A 16,937-nucleotide genomic window follows, 5' to 3' on the forward strand; every position below is an offset into this window, starting at 1 on the left:
CTCTTTCCGTGATACCACGTACGCGCCATTTTTCCTTCGTTACTTCCGTAACATTTCCATACGGAGCCAAGGCCGCACGTACTTCATCGTCGCTGACCCCGTAAAGAAGCCAGTGCAGTTTCATTCGTAAGCCTTGGTCGTTGGGGTTAACTACCAGGCACCGGCGACTCTTCACTCGGAATTCCCCTTTTGACAACATTTTCTTCGTTGCTTCAGCGCTCTTGAATGTCACGGCCCAAACGTGATTCATCCTGTACGCCCCCAAAGCGATAACGTCCGGAAGTGCTCCAAGATTTTCCAAGGCATCGCGAAAATCTTCCACTCGGTATGGGCGCGCTCGTAAATCCGCATGAAGAAAAATGGTATCCGTAACAACCTGACCTGTTGGCAGTTGAGGCAATACAACTTGGTACTCCTGGTCGACTGAAGCAAAAGACCTGTTTCCGCGGCTTGAAAGGGCCGCTGAATCCGCTCCTTGGGAGCCCATGTTACCCACGTCCGCACACAATGGTGGCCGGAAGTGGAATGCGCCACAGGCCCGAATGGGGGAATACACGCTCCCGGAGTGCATCCTATGCTGTCATACTCGCCCAGGAAAAAATATAGGAAACCGAAATACGAGCCTGCCAGGATTCGAACCTGGAATCTTCTGATCCGTAGTCAGACGCGTTATCCGTTGCGCCACAGGCCCGAATGGGGGAATACACGCTCCCGGAGTGCATCCTATGCAGTCATACTCGCCCAGGAAAAAAAATAGGAAACCGAAATACGAGCCTGCCAGGATTCGAACCTGGAATCTTCTGATCCGTAGTCAGACGTGTTATCCGTTGCGCCACAGGCCCGAATGGGGGAATACACGCTCCCGGAGTGCATCCTATGCTGTCATACTCGCCCAGGAAAAAAAATAGGAAACCGAAATACGAGCCTGCCAGGATTCGAACCTGGAATCTTCTGATCCGTAGTCAGACGCGTTATCCGTTGCGCCACAGGCCCGAATGGGGGAATATACGCTCCCGGAGTGCATCCTATGCAGTCATACTCGCCCAGGAAAAAAAATAGGAAACCGAAATACGAGCCTGCCAGGATACGAACCTGGAATCTTCTGATCCGTAGTCAGACGCGTTATCCGTTGCGCCACAAGCCCGAATGGGGGAATGCACGCTCCCGGAGTGCATCCTATGCAGTCATACTCGCCCAGGAAAAAAAATAGGAAACCGAAATACGAGCCTGCCAGGATTCGAACCTGGAATCTTCTGATCCGTAGTCAGACGCGTTATCCGTTGCGCCACAGGCCCGAATTTTTTTTTTTTTTTTTATTTAATGCCGGTCTTTGACATAACACAGAAAATACACGCATCTCACAAATGCAAAACAGCGAAAAAAAATTACAATAATGCCATCCGTCCGTATAGGACCGGCGTTGTCAAATTAAAATTCCTTCATGGCTGTGAGAGGTTCTAGCCTCGACAGCCAATCCGGTGCACATTCTTGCATTTTCTGTACATCAAGAAACCGCGACATACATTCTCTGAAATATATATGAACCGGCCGTGCGTCGGGATCGCAGTGGTACCCAGCCATTCGAGACCGCCATATACAGTGGAGGGCATTCACCATAATGAAGTCATATGGGATGCCATCTTCATCCTTAATAGGCAGATACCTGATCCCTTGGGGGTTTACAGGTAATTCTTTCTTCAGGGTTCGCTTCAAGACGTCCCAGAAGAACACAGCAGCCCAGCAGTGCAAGAACACATGATCTATGGTTTCGGGCTTCTTGCAGATCAAGCAGTGAGAACCCCAAGGTACGAGACAGCCTCGTTCTTCCATAAAAGTCTTCACGGACAGGGTTCCAGTGTGGAGCCTAAAAAAGAAGGATTTTACCCCTGGTGGCACCTGCATGCGTTTAACCCGTTTAAGGACGTCCTGTCCTGGCCCTCCACTGTACATGGCTCTGTATAACGGCACTGGGAAAACAATGTCGCACACATCTTTATACAGCGTTTTCCTTTTCACTTGACACAAGTAATCACTTGAAAAACGAACAGTAAGAAAACGCACACTGTCTACCACTTCCTTAAAATAGCCACGAAGTGTTCCGGTTATGCCGGCCGTACTGACAACATGTGCCGGCAATGCGTCGGTCAATCTGTGCTGACATACGGTGCGCAGAAAAGGATCGCGCACATCGCGGAAAAACAAAAATCGGTTTACTAGTTGTCGAACAAAAAGATGCGCCAAACCCACACCCCCGTCCTTCACTCTTCTGAACAAATTGGTTCGACTGCACCTTTCCCAGGTTGAACCCCAGATGAACACCGCAAACACTCTGTGCAGCCTTTGCACATTTACTCTAGAACAATGTAACGCTTGTATAACGTAGTATAACTTCGCGACTAAAAAGATGTTACAAACTGTCGCTCTTGCAAAAACAGACAGGTTAGTAGCTTTCCATTTGTCTACTTTTTCTTTAATTTCACTTGTTTGCTTCCTCCAATATTCATCACTGCTATTGTAACTATCTAGGGGAACACCTAGATACCTCATCGGAGTTCTCACCCAGCTCACACTCGCGAAATAGTCCGGTGCGGAAAGCCAGTCCCCGTGCCACAGCCCGAGGGATTTGCTCCAATTTACTCTGCTACCAGACACTTCACAGAAATGATTTACTACAGATATTGCTTCGGTTACGCTTGGTTTATCTATGCAACACACTGCAATGTCGTCTGCATACGCCAATAGCTTCACTTCTGTCGCTGCCAATCTAAAACCACGTATTTTGTCATTTTCATTGATTGCCACACACATGGCCTCTATATAAATAGCAAACAGCAGTGGGCTGAGGGGACAGCCTTGGCGCACTGAACGCATAATGCTAATGGGGGCCCCCAATGACTTATTAACAATTAATCTGGTTGTGCAATTCTTGTACGCCAAGGCCACGCCCTCAGTGATGATGGAACCGACATTAACGTGATCCAAGATGGTAAACAAAATAACATGCGCGACACAATCGAAAGCTTTCTCTAGATCCAGCTGAAGAACCGCAACGCCACCTCCGGTGACGTCACAGCACTCGAGAACACATCGCATCTTATGAATGTTAGAAAAAATAGTTCGCCCTCTGATGCCACAAGTTTGATGGTCTCCGACTATTTCTTTGATGACGCCTTGGAGTCTGGTAGCTAAAATCTTCATAAATATCTTGTAATCAACATTTGTTAGTGATATTGGCCTATAGGATGACACTAATTTTAGCTTATCTATTTGATCGCTCTTAGGTATTAGTATGGTGTGCGCTTTTCCAAAGGAAGGGGGCAAACGTTTCTGCTGATACGCGTCATTCAATACCTCTGCCAACAATGGCGCCAATTCTCTCTTAAACGCCTTATACCACCCAGCGCAGAGGCCATCAGGTCCAGGCGACTTTCCAAGGTTCAAATCGTCGATTGCCTTTTCTACTTCCCCCTCAGTTATTTTGGCTTCTAATCGATCTTTGGTATCATCACTTATTCGCGGCATGAGATTAAGAAAATCCGCTTTAAAACCCCCTACATTCGCTGCCTGAAATGCAAAGAGTGACTGGTAGTACTCGAAGAAGGCGCTCCCAATGCTCTCACTGTCTTCAACGACAGTCCCGTTCATTAGAATTTTATCGATGTGGTTTTGCCGTCCGTGCGCCTTCTCAAGACCCAGCGCCCTTTTCGTGGGCGTCTCCCCTGCCACTAGTGCATCTGCTCGCGCACGCACGATAGCGCCTTGATAACGCTCTTTGTCGAACTGTTCAAGTTTTTCCTTGATGTTTCGCACGTCGTCTTTGTACGTACCAGGCTCTCTACACTCAAGCGTTATCAGCTGCTCAAGCAGTCTTCTTAAGCCCTTTTCTTTTATTTCCCTCTCGAATTTTATGCAACTCGATCTTTCTATGGCTTTAATTTTAACCTTCTGTTTAAAACATTCCCACTTCTCCGCTATTGTTTCCGTTGCATCATCGAATACTTCGTTAACCGCATCCCTTACTGCTTTTACAAACCACTGATCATTTAGTAACAAGGCATTCATTTTCCATAGATCCCAATTAAAAGCATGTTTCGTTTTCACTACACCTATGTGACATTTTACGAGGCAGTGGTCCGAAAAGGACACGGGCACTACACAATAACTGTGGCATCTTGGAATCATGTCCAACGACAGGTACATTCGATCCAGTCGTGCATGACTTCTACCCTGAAAACGAGTAAAAGTCACTTCACGCCCCCCTTCCAGACACTCGAAAACATCGTCAAGTTCATTTTCCCCTATTAGATTTGATAATACGCTACTGCTTTTGTCGCGCACACCTGCATTATTCACTCGGTCTCTGGCATTCAACACACAATTAAAGTCCCCTAACAAAATAACGCGCTTATCACAGCGGACGTGCTTAGAAAGGTTAGAAAAAAAGGAGACACGCTCTTCGACTGAATTCGGAGCGTAGACGCATATGACACGGAATTCAGCATTACATATCACGACATCGCAAAAAACAATCCTTCCAGATTCACAGGAATATACACTTTGAATCTGCAGTCCAGGCAGCTTCTTGACAAACAGAATGCACCCCCCGGACGTGCCTACCGCATGACTAACCACCGCAAAATATCTGTGCGTGAATCGTCGCACCATGCTCCCGGTCTGCTCCTCTCCATCAACCTTAGTCTCTTGGACGGCTAGTACGTCTAAGTTGTGGTCAGTGACCAACCGTAGGACCTGACTTTGCCTACGACTAGCCGCCAAGCCTCGCACGTTCAATGTGGCAATAATAAGGGGCGGTATTTCAGCCATTTTCAGCTAGCGAGAAAAGGAGGCCCGGAGCATGGTGCTTACCGTTCACGACTAGCCCTCGGCTAGCCGTCTCCGGGACCTCCCGGCTTGTTTGTGTCGTCAAGCGTGGCCGTTTTGGCCACAGGCTTCTTTCCAGGTGGTACATTGGGTTTTGGCTTGTAGCCCATCCGCCTTCCTTGAGGCGCCTTCGTCGGCGGCCCCTCGCTGGTGCTGGTGGCACCGCCGTCCTTGTCCTTGGTCTCGTCGTGGGGGCGCTTGACTGGGGCACCAATAATCGCGGTCCGCTCGCCGTCATTGTCTTCCTTGTCCTGCAGCATTGCTGTCGTGTCGTTGTCGGGTGCGTCTTCGTTAACGCCCCCCGTAGCAAGGCTCACTGCAGGCAGGACCTGTACCGGTTTGCCCGTTTTCTCAGCAGCCTCAGCCACCGTGCCTTCAGCGCCAGCGGTAGATGACCCTCCAAGTGTGGCTGCCGAAACCAAGTCTCCAGTTCCTTTGGCGGCGTCCTCCGTCTCAACCACGTCCATGACGTGCTCCTCAGCAACGTCAGTCGCTGCTGGTCCTGTCACGGCGGCGTAGGATTTGACGCAGTCAGCGTCAACGTGGCCGAAACGTCTGCACCTGGAACAGCGTGGGACTTTACACTCTCGGCGGACGTGCCCCGTGCCTTGGCAGCGCAGGCACTGCATGGGTCGACCGGGCACAACCACCAAGGCCAACTCTCCGCCGACGCGGACCTGATGAGGAAGGTCCTCAACTTTGACGCCGTTCTTTAGCTTGAGGAGCACCGTCCTGGTGGTCGACGTCTTGCTTCCCATGCCTTCGACTCGCCACCGCTCCCGGCTCACCTCTTCCACCTTGCCGAAAGCCGCGAACGCTGTCCGGACGTCCTCGTCAGCCACTCCGTACAACAGCCAGTGAAGCCTAAGCTTCACCTGCTGGTCCTGCGGGTCCACGATGACGCATCGTCGTCCCTTCACTTGCAGGTCCTTTAGGGAGACCAGTCTTTTCGTCGCAGTCGCATCATTCAGGGTCACCGCCCAGACGTGGTTTATCTGGTACGCCCCTATGCATACCACGTCCGGCAGGATGCCCGTCGGCAGTAGGGCGTCCCTGAAATCTTCGACCTTGTATGGTCTCGCACGCACATCACCGTGCAAAAACACGGTGTTAATCGCAACTCGTCCTTTTGGCAGTTGAGGCAAAATGAACGGATATTCCTTATCATCTTCTGTAATCCTGTTTCCGCGACCAAAAGTGGCCGCTGTCGCTGCCCCGGAAGAGGCCATGACCCTACGATCCGAACAGCTCGGCTGCCGGATGCAGAATGCGCCACAGGCCCGAATGGGGGAATACACGCTCCCGGAGTGCATCCTATGCAGTCATACTCGCCCAGGAAAAAAAATAGGAAACCGAAATACGAGCCTGCCAGGATTCGAACCTGGAATCTTCTGATCCGTAGTCAGACGTGTTATCCGTTGCGCCACAGGCCCGAATGGGGGAATACACGCTCCCGGAGTGCATCCTATGCTGTCATACTCGCCCAGGAAGAAAAATAGGAAACCGAAATACGAGCCTGCCAGGATTCGAACCTGGAATCTTCTGATCCGTAGTCAGACGTGTTATCCGTTGCGCCACAGGCCCGAATGGGGGAATATACGCTCCCGGAGTGCATCCTATGCAGTCATACTCGCCCAGGAAAAAAAAATAGGAAACCGAAATACGAGCCTGCCAGGATACGAACCTGGAATCTTCTGATCCGTAGTCAGACGCGTTATCCGTTGCGCCACAGGCCCGAATGGGGGAATACACGCTCCCGGAGTGCATCCTATGCTGTCATACTCGCCCAGGAAAAAAAAATAGGAAACCGAAATACGAGCCTGCCAGGATTCGAACCTGGAATCTTCTGATCCGTAGTCAGACTTCTGATCCGTAGTCAGACGCGTTATCCGTTGCGCCACAGGCCCGCATGGGGGAATACACGCTCCCGGAGTGCATCCTATGCTGTTATACTCGCCCAGGAAAAAAAATAGGAAACCGAAATACGAGCCTGCCAGGATTCGAACCTGGAATCTTCTGATCCGTAGTCAGACGCGTTATCCGTTGCGCCACAGGCCCGCTTTTTTTTTTTTTTTTTCTTTATTGCCTGTTTACATCATACAGAAACAACAGAAGGATCTCAAAAACTTTTGAAATTGATCAACTCATCAAACAGTGTAACCCAATCAGGTGTTTCTGGCTGGGCTCGGTACAGCTCTCGCATATACGCTACATGTTCAATAAAATTTTCCTTTACAGGCCGAGCGTTAGTGTCGGCATGTCTTACCGACATTCGGGTTTTCCATATACTATGGAGGCTGAGTATCATTATCATGTCGTAGGGAATGTCGCCGTGATTCTCAACTGGTAAGTATCGGATTCCATGTGGTGTAATAGGTAAGTCCTTTTTGATAGTTCGCTGAAGGATGTCCCAGTGAAATATGGGATCCAAGCATTCAATAAATACATGTTCTATTGTCTCTGGTTTTTGGCACAGTGTGCAGTTGACTGTCCACGGTACATCCATTCCTTTATCTTGTAGCCACGTTTTTACAGGTAGAGTGTTTGTATGGAGCTTGAAGAAAAAGGATTTTACATGCGGTCGTATCGGCATTCCTTTAACCCGTTTTAAGACGTCTTGTCCACAGCCTCCAGTGTATATGCTTCTGTACACTGGCAGAGGTAACATAACATCCAGCAAATCCTTGTAGAGCTTTTTCTTTTTTACTGTACTCAAGTATTCTATGGAGAGCCTTAATTTAAACATGCGAAAGGCTACAACAACCTCGCGCCAATAACCTTTTATACGGTGCATCGCAGTCTTATTTGTAGAGACGATGAATTCAGGTAGTGCATTGTGTAAACAAACTTGCATAATGGTACGCAGAAATGGGTCACACTGATCTCTTAAAAATATAAAACGCGACACAATCTGTCTGATAAACAGGTGCGACAGACCAAGACCACCTTTTCTGACGGACAAAAACAGGTTAGTTCGACTCGTTCGTTCCCAATTTCCTCCCCAAATAAACACTGCAAAGACTCTATTAATTTTTTGTAAGTTAGTACGCGACATAAACAATACTTGCATAACATACCATAACTTGGCAACTAAGAATAGATTGCAAGTAGTTGCACGGGCAAACATTGACAAATTTCGACCTTGCCATCCCTGCGTCTTCTCTTTCAAGCGTTCTGTTTCCTCGTTCCAATACAGTTCGGTGTCTTCATAACATTGTAATGGGACACCTAATTACGTTGTTGGCATTGCTGTCCATTGGATGCCAGCAAATAATTCAGGCTTCTCGCTCCACTCTCCATGCCAGAAACCTACGGTCTTCTCCCAATTGATCTTGCAGCCAGATTCCTTGCAAAACTCGCCAGTCAACCTAACCACCTCTTTGATACTTTCGGCATCTTTGCAAAAGACAGCAATGTCATCAGCGTATGCGAGGACCTTGACTTCCGCCGTTTCAAGCATAAAACCGCGTACACTTTGACTATTAATTAAACTCAAGCAGAAAGGTTCCAAGTAAATATCAAAAAGTAATGAGGAAATTGCACATCCCTGCCTCACACTGGAGAGAAGCTGGATTGGTTCACTTAACTTCTTGTTTATAATGATGCGTGTGCTGCACTCTGAGTAGGCCATTTTTACTCCTTCTAATATCAGTCCGCCGACATTAACATATTGTAATATTGAAAATAGTACTTCATGTGACACATTGTCAAACGCTTTCTCCAAATCTAGTTGCAACACTGCAACCCGACATGAGAGAGCATCACAGCACTCAAGAACACAGCGAGCCACATGTGTATTGGTGGAAATTGTCCTGCTCTTGATTCCACATGTTTGATGCGGTCCCACTAGTCGCGTTACAATACTTTGAAGTCTCTTTGCTTACACTTTCGTGAATATTTTGTAATCACAGTTCGTGAGGCTTATTGGTCGATAAGACTTTACTGACATCAGTTTAACCGGATCCTCGCACTTAGGGATTAGCACTGTATGAGCCGTTCGGAACGATGGCGGCATTCGCTGTGTTGCATACATTTCCTTGAAGACATTATGCAATAATTGGCTGAGCTGACATTTGAAGGCCTTGTAAAAGGGCGCACCTAAACCATCAGGCCCGGGAGCCTTTCCTGCACCAAGTCCATCTATAGCGTCTTCAATTTCTCGCAATGTGATGGGAAATTCCAGGCTTGCTTTAATGTCATCTTCTAGACGTGGCATAAGATGAAGAAAATCTCGCTCAAACCCTTCTATTATTTTTTTCTTGTTCCCAAGCAGTTCACGATAATAATCTACGAATGCTCGCTCTATCATTGTGGGCTCGGAAGTTTCCTCGTTTTGATATATTATTGCTTGTATTTCATTTTTTGTCGCATATCTCTTCTCGTCACTTAGCGCCCGTTTAGTAAGCGTTTCCCCATTCCACAATCGTTCCGCTCGCGCTCGTACCATGGCTCCCTTGTATCGTTCTTGGTCGATAAGTTCGAGCTTACTTTTTGTTTCCTTTATCTGCTTCATGCAAGATCCAGCGTTCTGACATTCTGTAGACATGAGCAATTCTAGTTCGCTTGTTAATTCTTTTTCTTCTTGTTTTTCCCTGCGGCGCAGCGTAGTAGCTTTTTCGATCGCTTTTCTCTTAACATCAGTTTTGAGAGTTTCCCATGTTTCAATACAGTGATTAGTTTGCGCTGTCATAGAGGAATTAATCATTTCACTTATATCTCTGATAAAGCTTTCATCATCTAGCAGTTTGGTATTAAACTTCCAAAGATCCCAATTAAATTTCGTTTCTTTTCGTTTTTGCCCTGAATCAAACGTCACTAGACTATGATCAGAAAAGGATACATGTTTAATCTCGTAACTTTGACACAATGGCACGAGCTGCATTGCAATATAAGCTCGGTCTAATCGCGCATGACTTTCCCCTTGATAGTGCGTATAAACGGAAGCTTTGCCTGTCGATAACAGAATACCGTTATCTTCTAATTCATAATCATTCACAAGTATGTTTAAAAACTGTGCGCTCGTATCCCTTCGTTTCATTTGATTAGCTCGGTCTTGTGCTCTGCACACACAGTTGAAATCCCCCATCAATATAAGGTATCGCTCGCACTTCAGGTATTCTTCTAGCTGTTGAAAAAAAATTCTACGTGCACATTCATCATTTGGAGCATACACGCACGAAATGCGGCACCAAAAGCCAGAAAAAGAACAATCAAGTATGACAAATCGGCCAGTTCCACATATAATAACTTGTTCCTCTACGATACCAGCACTGTTACGAATAAAGAGCGCGCATCCTCCAGAAGTTCCAACCGCATGACACACGCAGACGTTATACATTGCTCTAAATGGTTGCACCATGCGGTCCGTCTGTTCCTGGCCTTCCACCTTTGTCTCTTGCACGGCGACAATATCTAAATCATTTTCTTGAAAAAGCCGGCTTAATTGGTACTGGCGTCTCCTGCTCGCCAAACCGCGAACGTTTAAAGTGCCTAGACGAAGGGGCTTCTTAAGGTTAAGTGTCATGGTTAATCTGAAACAGGTGGACCGCATGGAGTTTACCTCGATCTTTTATGTTGCCACTCGGTCGATTCTTTCCGGCGACGGGCAACGTCGCATCCAGCCAGCAGTTCTCGGGTCGATGCCGCTGTGGCTCTGTTGCTAGGGGACTTGATGCCATGGTAGGTGCTCGGTGTTCGTTAGTGGTGGAATCGCTGCTCTATGCGTTGACCCTCGTTGTTACGAGGGCTTATTTCCTTCAGTTTTCCGGTCAGGAGGGAGGCTGGGTTTCGGTTTGAAGCTGGGTCGTCTGCCCAATTGAAGGCCGGTCTTCACGACTGTCTTGGTGGGCGGTTCTTCTCCGCTACTTGCACTGGGCTTGCCCATTTCGCTGCCTGCATCGTCGCGCGGTCTCTTGGTAGAAGCACCTGGCTCAAGTTCCATTGGCTGGGCGTCCGCTTCTGCTTCCGCACCCAACGCTGCTTCTACGGGTTCGACTTTGTCCGCCTCTTGTGTTTCCCCCGTCACAGGGGCTCCGTTTGTCTGGGGTGTGGTGTTATCAGCAAAAACACCTTTCCACGCGTCGGTAGGGGCAACTTTTTGATTTGCGCTCTTTGTGTCGGCCTGCTTTCGCCCACCAGCGGCTTCTTCGGCGTCTGCTTCATCCATCATGAGCTCTGCATCCGCGTCCTTCGTTGCTTTTCCGGTGATGCTCGCATATGTGGTCACGCAGTTTAGGTCCGTGTGGCCGAAGCGCCTACACTGGGAAGAGCGAGGCACACGGCAGTCACGTCGAATGTGGCCAGTGGTGTTGCAACGGAGGCATAATGGTGCTCGGTTGGGCACAACAACTAGAGCGAGTTCGCTTCCTACACGCAACTGGTGGGGTAGGTCGTCGATAGTGACTCCGGCTCCAAGTTTCATGGCCACTAGGCGGGTTGTCGATGCTCTTTCCGTGATACCACGTACGCGCCATTTTTCCTTCGTTACTTCCGTAACCTTTCCATACGGAGCCAAGGCCGCACGTACTTCATCGTCGCTGACCCCGTAAAGAAGCCAGTGCAGTTTCATTCGTAAGCCTTGGTCGTTGGGGTTAACTACTAGGCACCGGCGACTCTTCACTCGGATTTCCCCTTTTGACAACATTTTCTTCGTTGCTTCAGCGCTCTTGAATGTCACGGCCCAAACGTGATTCATCCTGTACGCCCCCAAAGCGATAACGTCCGGAAGTGCTCCAAGATTTTCTAAGGCATCGCGAAAATCTTCCACTCGGTATGGGCGCGCTCGTAAATCCGCATGAAGAAAAATGGTATCCGTAACAACCTGACCTGGCAGTTGGCAGTTGAGGCAATACAACTTGGTAGTCCTGGTCGACTGAAGCAAAAGACCTGTTTCCGCGGCTTGAAAGGGCCGCTGAATCCGCTCCTTGGGAGCCCATGTTACCCACGTCCGCACACAACGGTGGCCGGAAGTGGAATGCGCCACAGGCCCGCATGGAGGAATACACGCTCCCGGAGTGCATCCTATGCTGTCATACTCGCCCAGGAAAAAAAATAGGAAACCGAAATACGAGCCTGCCAGGATTCGAACCTGGAATCTTCTGATCCGTAGTCAGACGCGTTATCCGTTGCGCCACAGGCCCGCATGGGGGAATACACGCTCCCGGAGTGCATCCTATGCTGTCATACTCGCCCAGGAAAAAAAACAGGAAACCGAAATACGAGCCTGCCAGGATTCGAACCTAGAATCTTCTGATCCGTAGTCAGACGCGTTATCCGTTGCGCCACAGGCCCGCATGGGGGAACACACGCTCCCGGAGTGCATCCTATGCTATCATACTCGCCCAGGAAAAAAAATAGGAAACCGAAATACGAGCCTGCCAGGATTCGAACCTGCAGAATCTTCTGATCCGTAGTCAGACGCGTTATCCGTTGCGCCACAGGGCCGCATGGGGGAATACACGCTCCCGGAGTGCATCCTATGCTGTCATACTCGATCAGGAAAAAAAATAGGAAACCGAAATACGAGCCTGCCAGGATTCGAACCTGGAAACTTCTGATCCGTAGTCAGACGCGTTATCCGTTGCGCCACAGGCCCGCATGGGGGAATACACGCTCCCGGAGTGCATCCTATGCTGTCATACTCGCCCAGGAAAAAAAAAATAGGAAACCGAAATACGAGCCTGCCAGGATTCGAACCTGGAATCTTCTGATCCGTAGTCAGACGCGTTATCCGTTGCGCCACAGGCCCGCATTTTTTTTTTTATTTATTACCGGTTTTCAATATAACATCGTACATATGAATTTCACACTCATGACACAAATGCAAGCCACTTGCAAGAGAAAAAGAAGGCGAGAAACAAAAAAGCGCTACAAAGCCATCTATCCGCATCGGACTGACTTTGTCAAATTAAGATTCCTTCATGACTGTCAGAGGTTCGAGCCTCGACAGCCAATCCGGTACACACTCTTGCATTTTCTGCATTTCAATAAATAAGGACATACACTCTCTGAAATATATACGCGCTGGCCGAGCGTCGGCATCGCAATGGTACCCGGCCATGCGAGCTCGCCATATAGAGTGGAGGGCGTTCAGCATAATAAGATCATACGGCACTCAGTCTTCATCTCTAATTGGCAGATACCTGATCCCTTGGGGGTCCACCGGTAACTCATTTTTTAGCGTTCGCTTTAGCACGTCCCAAAGGAAAACAGCCGCCCAGCAATGCAAGAAAACGTGATCAATGGTCTCCGGCTTCTGACAGATCAAGCAGTGGGATCCCCACGGCACAAGACAGCCTCGCTCTTCCACAAACGTTTTCACAGAGAGCGTTCCTGTGTGGAGCTTAAAAAAGAAGGTTTTAACCCTTGGTGGCACCTGCATTCGTTTCACCCGTTTAAGGACGTCTTGTCCTGGCCCTCCACTGTATATGGTTCTGTATAACGGCACTGGGAACACAATGTCGCACACATCATTATACAGTTTTTTCCTTTTAACTTCAAACAGATAATCATTTGAAAAACGAACTGACAGGAAACGCACGCTGTCGACCACTTCCTTAAAATATCCTCGAAGTTTTCCGGTCATGCTTGCCGTACTAACAACATGTGTCGGCAATGCGTCGCTCAACCTGATCTGACATACGGTGCGCAGAAACGGATCTCGCACATCTCGAAAAAACAAAAAGCGGTTGATAAGTTGTCGAACAAAAAGATGCACCAAGCCCACACCCCCGTCCTTCACCCTTCTGAACAAATTTGTTCGGCTACATCTCTCCCATGATGAACTCCAGATGAAGACCGCAAACACTCTGTGCAGCCTTTGCACATTTACTCTAGAACAATGCAGCACTTGCATAACATAATATAACTTCGCTATAAAAAACATATTACAAATTGTTGCCCTTGAAAAAATCGACTGGTTAGTGCTTGTCCATTTGTCCACTTTTTGTTTCGTTTCATTAGTTTGGTTCCTCCAGTACTCATCGCTGCTCTTGTACCTATCGAGGGGAACACCAAGATACTTCGTCGGAGTTTTCACCCACTTGACATTAGCGAAGTACTCCGGTGCCGAAAACCACTCCCCGTGCCGCAGCCCGAGGGATTTGCCCCAATTGACTCTGCTGCCCGTAACGTCACAGAAATGTTTTACTACAGCAATTGTTTCAGTCACACTTGGTTCGTCTGTGCAACACACTGCAACGTCGTCAGCATACGCTAGCAGCTTCACTTCGGTTTCTGCTAATCTAAAACCACGTATATTGTTATTTGCGGTGATCGCTACACACATTGCTTCTATGTAGATAGCAAATAACAGAGGACTGAGGGGACAGCCTTGGCGCACTGAACGCATGATGTTAATGGGGGGCCCCAGAGACTTGTTAACAATTATCCTTGTAGTGCAGTTCTGGTACGCCAAGGCCACGCCCTCAGTGATGATGGTACCGACATTAACATGATCCAGTATGGCGAACAAAATAACGTGAGCAACACAATCGAACGCTTTCTCAAGATCAAGCTGAAGAACTGCAACGCCGCCACCAGTGACGTCACAGCACTCGAGCACACACCGCATCTTATGGATGTTCGAAAAAATTGATCGCCCTTTGATTCCAAAAGTTTGATGGTCTGCGACGATTTCCTTTATTACGCCTTGAAGTCTAGTCGCTAAAATCTTCATAAATATCTTATAATCAATGTTTGTTAGTGATATGGGCCTGTAGGATGATACGAATCTCAGTTTATCTAATTTATCATTCTTCGGAATTAGAATGGTGTGCGCTTTCCCAAAAGAAGGTGGCAATGATTTCTGCCCGTGCGCTTCATTATATACTCCTACTAATATAGGGGCCAGTTCTCTTTTAAATGTCTTATATAACGCAGCACTGAGTCCATCTGGTCCCGGTGACTTGCCCAAGTTCAAGTCGTCGATTGCCTTTTCGACTTCCCTCTCCATTATTTTCCCTTCTAATCGCTCCTTAGATTCATCACTCAAACGCGGCATGCGATGCAGAAAGTCTGCTTTGAAACCCTCTAAATTCGCTTCCTGAAATGCAAAGAGCGACTGGTAGTACTGGAAGAATGCGTGAGCTATGCTCTCGTTATCGTCAACAACGGCTCCATTGATTAAAAGGTTATCGACATGGTTTTGTCGTCCGTGAGCCTTCTCTAACCCGAGCGCCCTTTTAGTGGGCGTCTCCCCTGCCGCTAGTGCATCTGCTCTTGCTCGCACGATGGCACCTTGGTAACGTTCTTTGTCGATCTGTTCGAGCTTTTCCTTGACGCTACGCACATCGTCTTTGTACAGACCAGGCTCTCTGCACTAAAGCGTTATCAGCTGCTGAAGTAGTGTTCGCAAACCGTTTTCTTTATATTCCCTCTCAAATTTAAGACAACTTGATCTTTCTATGGCTTTCATTTTAACCTTTTGTTTAAAACATTCCCATTTTTCTGCTATTGTTTCAGCTGCATCTTCGCGTATTTCATTAACAGCATCCCGTACACCCTTTACGAAAGATTCATCATTTAATAACAAGGCATTCATTTTCCAGATCTCCCAATTAAACGCATGTTTGCTTTTCCCTATACCGACGTTACATTTTACGAGACAGTGATCTGAGAACGATACGGGTACTACACAATAACCGTGGCATCTTGGAATTGTATCCAGCGAAATGTAGATTCGGTCCAACCGCGCATGGCTACTGCCCTGAAAACGTGTAAAAGTCACATCACGCCCCCCTTCCAAACACTCAAAAACGTCTTCGAGTTCATTTTCACTAATTAGTTTTGATAAGACTTCACTGCTTCTGTCTCGCACACCAGCATTATTGGCTCTATCTCTAGCGCTCATTACACAATTAAAGTCGCCTAGCAGCATAACACGCTTATCGCATCGAACATACTGCGAAAGGTTCGAAAAGAAAAGGGCGCGCTCATCTACTGAATTCGGCGCATATACACATATGACGCGGAAATCAACATCACACAAAATAATATCGCAAAAAACAATCCTTCCAGATTGACAAGAAAAGGTACTTTGAATCTGCAGTCCAGGCAGTTTCTTCACAAAAAGAATGCACCCCCCAGCCGTGCCTATCGCATGGCTTACCACCGCAAAATACCTAGTCGTGAAACGGCGCACCATGCTCCCGGTCTCCTTCTCCCCGTCAACCTTAGTTTCCTGGACGGCTAGTACGTCGACGTCGTGGTCAGTGACCAACCGTAGGACTTGACTTTGCCTACGACTAGCCGCCAACCCTCTCACGTTTAAAGTGGCAATATTAAGGGACGGTATCTGAGCCATGTTGAGCTAAAGAGAAAAGTAGGCCCGGAGCATGGTGCTTACCGTTCACGACTAGCCCTCGGCTAGCCGCCTCCGGGACCTCCCGGTTTCCCGGCGTTGCTTGTGGACGGCACTTTGTCCGCAGGCTTTCTCTCAGGTGGGATATTCGGCTTTGGTTTCAAGCTCGTGCGCCTCCCAAGAGGTGTCTTTGTCGGCGGCCCTTCGCTGGTGCTGGTCGCACCGTCGTTGCGGTCCTTAGTCTGGTCATGGGGGCGCTTGACTGGCGCACCAAGAGTCGAAGTCCGGTCGCCGTCGAGGACGGCCTCCTCCTGCTGCATTGCCGTCGCATCGTTGTCAGGCGGGTCCTCACTACTGCTCCGCGTAGACTGGCCCTCAGCGGTCGCGACCTGCACCGTCCCACTCGGCTTCACGGTAGTCTCAGCCACCTTGCTGACCACGCCCAAAGGCGTCGTCCCACTGGCTGTCGCTGTCGAGACCATGTCTAGCGTTCCTTTAGCAGCGTCCTCCGCTTCGGCCACGTCCATGACGTGCTCTGCCGCAACGTCACTAGCTACTGGGCCTGTTACAGTGGCATAAGATCTTACGCAGTCATCGTCGACGTGGCCGAAACGTCTGCATAAGGTACATCGGAGGACTCTGCACTCACGGCGGACGTGTCCCGTGCCGTGGCAGCGCAGGCACTGCATCGGTCGACCGGGCACGACGACCAAGGCCAACTCTCCGCCGACGCGTATCTGATGTGGCAGGTCCTCCA

General features: G+C 48.6%; 14 non-coding genes across 14 annotated transcripts; all 14 read right to left on the minus strand.

Moving 5' to 3' along the window:
- Positions 1-618: 618 nt before the first annotated feature.
- On the minus strand, positions 619-691 carry TRNAR-ACG (transfer RNA arginine (anticodon ACG)). The gene has a single exon. It is a non-coding gene; the product is annotated as a tRNA-Arg (tRNA).
- A 78-nt stretch (positions 692-769) lies between these two features.
- Positions 770-842, minus strand: TRNAR-ACG (transfer RNA arginine (anticodon ACG)). The gene has a single exon. It is a non-coding gene; the product is annotated as a tRNA-Arg (tRNA).
- A 78-nt stretch (positions 843-920) lies between these two features.
- On the minus strand, positions 921-993 carry TRNAR-ACG (transfer RNA arginine (anticodon ACG)). Its single transcript has one exon. It is a non-coding gene; the product is annotated as a tRNA-Arg (tRNA).
- A 78-nt stretch (positions 994-1,071) lies between these two features.
- TRNAR-ACG (transfer RNA arginine (anticodon ACG)) lies at positions 1,072-1,144 on the minus strand. Its single transcript has one exon. It is a non-coding gene; the product is annotated as a tRNA-Arg (tRNA).
- A 78-nt stretch (positions 1,145-1,222) lies between these two features.
- TRNAR-ACG (transfer RNA arginine (anticodon ACG)) lies at positions 1,223-1,295 on the minus strand. Its single transcript has one exon. It is a non-coding gene; the product is annotated as a tRNA-Arg (tRNA).
- Positions 1,296-6,241: 4,946 nt separating this feature from the next.
- TRNAR-ACG (transfer RNA arginine (anticodon ACG)) lies at positions 6,242-6,314 on the minus strand. Its single transcript has one exon. It is a non-coding gene; the product is annotated as a tRNA-Arg (tRNA).
- Positions 6,315-6,392: 78 nt separating this feature from the next.
- Positions 6,393-6,465, minus strand: TRNAR-ACG (transfer RNA arginine (anticodon ACG)). The gene has a single exon. It is a non-coding gene; the product is annotated as a tRNA-Arg (tRNA).
- A 79-nt stretch (positions 6,466-6,544) lies between these two features.
- On the minus strand, positions 6,545-6,617 carry TRNAR-ACG (transfer RNA arginine (anticodon ACG)). The gene has a single exon. It is a non-coding gene; the product is annotated as a tRNA-Arg (tRNA).
- A 79-nt stretch (positions 6,618-6,696) lies between these two features.
- TRNAR-ACG (transfer RNA arginine (anticodon ACG)) lies at positions 6,697-6,788 on the minus strand. Its single transcript is given in 2 exon segments — positions 6,697-6,732; positions 6,752-6,788. It is a non-coding gene; the product is annotated as a tRNA-Arg (tRNA).
- Positions 6,789-6,866: 78 nt separating this feature from the next.
- Positions 6,867-6,939, minus strand: TRNAR-ACG (transfer RNA arginine (anticodon ACG)). The gene has a single exon. It is a non-coding gene; the product is annotated as a tRNA-Arg (tRNA).
- A 5,008-nt stretch (positions 6,940-11,947) lies between these two features.
- TRNAR-ACG (transfer RNA arginine (anticodon ACG)) lies at positions 11,948-12,020 on the minus strand. The gene has a single exon. It is a non-coding gene; the product is annotated as a tRNA-Arg (tRNA).
- A 78-nt stretch (positions 12,021-12,098) lies between these two features.
- On the minus strand, positions 12,099-12,171 carry TRNAR-ACG (transfer RNA arginine (anticodon ACG)). Its single transcript has one exon. It is a non-coding gene; the product is annotated as a tRNA-Arg (tRNA).
- Positions 12,172-12,402: 231 nt separating this feature from the next.
- TRNAR-ACG (transfer RNA arginine (anticodon ACG)) lies at positions 12,403-12,475 on the minus strand. The gene has a single exon. It is a non-coding gene; the product is annotated as a tRNA-Arg (tRNA).
- Positions 12,476-12,555: 80 nt separating this feature from the next.
- On the minus strand, positions 12,556-12,628 carry TRNAR-ACG (transfer RNA arginine (anticodon ACG)). Its single transcript has one exon. It is a non-coding gene; the product is annotated as a tRNA-Arg (tRNA).
- Positions 12,629-16,937: the final 4,309 nt, after the last annotated feature.

This window comes from Dermacentor andersoni, chromosome 7, assembly GCF_023375885.2.
Source record: "Dermacentor andersoni chromosome 7, qqDerAnde1_hic_scaffold, whole genome shotgun sequence".
Classification (NCBI taxonomy): domain Eukaryota; kingdom Metazoa; phylum Arthropoda; class Arachnida; order Ixodida; family Ixodidae; genus Dermacentor; species Dermacentor andersoni.